Genomic DNA, 3735 nt, shown 5'->3' with positions numbered 1-3735 from the left:
GGAAATCACTGGAACTCACTGCCTGAAAGGGTGATCGAGGCAGAAACACTCAGCACATTTAAAAAGTACTTGGATGTGCACCTGAAGTGCCGTAACCTACAGGGCTACGGACCGAGAGCTGGAAAGTGGGACTGGGCTGGGGAGCTGTTTGTCGGCTGGCACGGACACGATGGACCGAATGGCCTCCTTCCGTGCTGTAAATTTCTCTGATACCATGAAGAGCAATTAACATTTTAAACCAGTATCCTAAAAGACAGAGTGAGTAAAGTCAGATAGGGGATAAAAATCCCTCAAGGGACACACTGGGTAAGATAAAGGAAAAAGGTAAGCTGAGGACAGATAGCGAGAACTCGACACTGCAGAAACTCGAGAGGAGTAGAAAAAGAGCAGGGGTGCAGGATCAGAACAGCCACGATATTATTGGATGGTGGAGCAGGCTGGAGGGGCCGAATGGCCGACTCCTGCTCCTTACGTACTTATGTTAATTGTTGAATCATTGCCTATTGCACGCACTTTACTTGAGGTGTCTGATTCAGAATGTTCATTGTAACATGTAACAGTGTAATATCTCCAAGTTGGCAGATGTCACTAAACTGGGTGGCGGTGTGAGCTGTGAGGGGGACGCTAAGAGGCTGCAGGGGGACTTGGACAGGTTCGGCGAGTGGGCAAATGCATGGCAGATGCAGTATAATGTGGATAAATGTGAGGTTATCCAGTTTGGGGGCAAAAACACTAGGGCAGAATATTACCTGAATGGCGGCAGATGAGGAAAAGGGGCAGTGCAACGAGACCTGGTTGTCATGGTTCATCAGTCATTGAAAGTTGGCATGCAGGTACAGCAGGCGATGAAGAAGGCAAATGGTATGTTGGCATTCATAGCGAGGGAATTTGAGTATAGGAGCAGGGAGGTCTTACTGCAGTTGTGCAGGGCCTTGGTGAGTCCCCACCTGGAATATTGTGTTCAGTTTTGGTCTCCTAATCTGAGGAAGGACGTTCTTGCTATTGAGGGAGTGCAACAAAGGTTCACCAGACTGATTCCCGGGATGGCAGGACTGACATATGAAGAGACTGGATCAACTAGGCCTGTATTCACTGGAGTTTAGAAGGATGAAAGGGGAACTCATAGAAATATTTAAAATTTGGATGGGACGGGACAGGTTCGATGCAGGAAGAATGTTCCCGATGTTGGGGAAGTCCAGAACCTGGGGACACAGTCTAAGGATAAGGGGCAAGCCGGACTGACATATGAGGAGAGACTGGATCAACTGGGTCTTTATACATTGAAATTTAGAAGGATGAGCGGCGATCTCATAGAAACATTTAAAATTCTGATGGGACTGGTTAGTGCCAACATTAGCTCAGCCGTTACTTCGGAAAACCAACTTTGTGAAAAGTTTGAATTTGTCTTAATGTAGTCGCTGCCTGGTGTTTTTGTTGTCATTTTCAATCTCCTTCTTTCACACTGAAACAAATGGTTACCCTATTTGTAAATTAGGAATGCGAGATTTTTAGAGAGCATATTTAAATGCTTCACAAAAACATTCTGATCACGACAGCTACCGGGGTTCGATTCACAGTTAGAGAAGTAATTTTGCTACCACCGTTTTTAATTAAAGTGAAGTAATTTAATTAAATTACACAGATGACCCAAAGCACTTCAGAGTGGTGTCAAAACAAATGAGTTGGTAATTAGAAATAAGGAATGTCAGAAGTTGGATTTGAGTTTCTGGGATGGAGGATGAATAACCCTCTGTGCACTGGAACTGGGAAGGGTGAATAATGAATGAGTTGTTTCCGGGTTTGAAATCCGGCTTTTATCTGCTGGTATCAACCGATAGCATTGTTTAGCAGAATGAAAGAAATGCTAACATGATCACTGAGGGACAGTCGAAACTTCAACAACTCAATTTTAATAATTTGTGAAACTTGAATCATTGAGGAAGTTTTATTCCTTTTCTGATTTTACACACTCTGTATTTTGGGAGACTGGTTTTAAATGTTCAATGCTCATCATGGAATCAGAGAAGTTTAAAGCACGGAAGGAGGCCATTGTCACATGAACAATGAACATTTAAAACCAGTTTTTGTTTCAGAAATAATGTTTCCACTCGGGATTGAACCGGGAACTTTTCGTGTGTGAGGCGAATGTGATAACCGCCACACTACAGAAACTGGTGCCTAATTATTTGCCCAGAGAGAAATGTTCAGCAACAAGCTGAAATACTCAATCCCTCTCTGCAAAAAGTTCCTTTCACAACATCTCTCTGACCGGAACTGCACCAAAATAAAATATTTCTTTCAAGTGTGCAAATTATTTTCGTTTAACTTTTATTTTGCTTTCATTGTATAACATCGTTAAGGAATCGATAATCTTCTTTTGCACAATGAAAGAAATGGTAACTGACGGAAAGTCAATCGGTCAATAATTGGTTCTGTGCTCTGCATGTTGGTAATGTAGCCAAGATGATCCAAAGATCTCTGGGAAAGCAAGTTATGAGGAAGACACAAACAATCTGCAAAGCGATATCGATAGGCTCAGTGACTGGGCAGTAGTTTGTCAGAGTGAGTATAATGTTGGAAAACTGAGGTTATCCACTGTGGTAGGAATAATAGCCATCCTCACTATTGAGTGCTGTGTGTGGCCACCTGCAGGTTGATTTTGAACTTTTGTGTCCTGTTATGTGAAATAAATGAGGGCAGCAGGCGTAACTCTGCCTGACACCGGGAAAATAGTGAGACAGACCTTGGAACAAGCGTCTGGTTATTGCCAAAAAGCAATGTAAATATTAATTCTGGAAAACAAATGTCTGAAAGAACAGTGACCCCGACCTGATTGGAACACAAAACATTCGGATTTACCGTTAGATACACTACCGTTGCGCCACGAGGCCTACACAGTGCGGTGGAGATGTTCGTCGAAATGAAGGTTCTGCAATACAAGGGGCTTGGAAATCAGGAGAACCAGTTTCGAGGTTTGAATTTGAGATAAACCCATGGTGCAGAGCCAACAGATCCCTGGCAACGATCAGTGACAGGAAGATGCAACTTAAGCAATCCTGACTAGCTCAGGCGGTAGAGTATGAGACTGTTAATCTCAGGGTTGTGAGTTTAAACCCCACGTTGGAAGAATTATTTTCCTTACACTTTTTTGGTGCTTTCACAGGAAAACATCATTAATGAACCCATAATCTTCTTTTGCACAATGAAAGAAATGCGAACTGAGGGAGAGTTGATCATTTAATCATTTATTCTGTGCTCTGTATAAGAACACAAAAAGCAGGAGCAGGAGTCGGCCATTTGGCCCTTCGAGCCTGCCTTCTCATGCACTGAAACAAATTTTAACCGTGTTTTGAAATGAGCAGTGCGAGATATTTGGAGGGCACATTTCAATGCTTCACAAAACCATTCCTTTCGCTGCAGCCACCCAGGATCGATTCCCGGTTTGAGAAGTAACTTTGATATCTCTGTTTGTAATTGAAATGGCGTCATTTTATTAAGTTCGATGGATGTCCCAAAGCACTTCAGAGTGGTGTCCAAACAAATGAGTTTGTAATTAAAAACACTGAATGTCAGGATTGGGATTTGAACCCACGCCTCCAGAGGAGACAGTGACCTGAACCAACGCCTTGGACGCTCGGCCATCCTGACTGTTGGATGCGCCAGTTTCAAGTTATTACACTGGAATGTTTCAAAACGGGCACTTGTTCAGTGTAGCTGGAAGGCCCAGTGACCGGG

The 3735-nt window shown here is 43.2% G+C and overlaps 1 non-coding gene across 1 annotated transcript; it reads left to right on the top strand.

Annotated features, from left to right (window-relative positions):
- Window positions 1-3054: 3054 nt before the first annotated feature.
- Window positions 3055-3127, top strand: trnan-guu (transfer RNA asparagine (anticodon GUU)). Its single transcript has one exon. It is a non-coding gene; the product is annotated as a tRNA-Asn (tRNA).
- Window positions 3128-3735: the final 608 nt, after the last annotated feature.

Source organism: Pristiophorus japonicus, unplaced genomic scaffold (genome assembly GCF_044704955.1).
Source record: "Pristiophorus japonicus isolate sPriJap1 unplaced genomic scaffold, sPriJap1.hap1 HAP1_SCAFFOLD_136, whole genome shotgun sequence".
In the NCBI taxonomy this organism is placed as follows: domain Eukaryota; kingdom Metazoa; phylum Chordata; class Chondrichthyes; family Pristiophoridae; genus Pristiophorus; species Pristiophorus japonicus.
The sequence above is the reverse complement of the archived record's forward strand: the minus strand, read 5'-3'. Positions and strand labels throughout refer to the sequence as shown.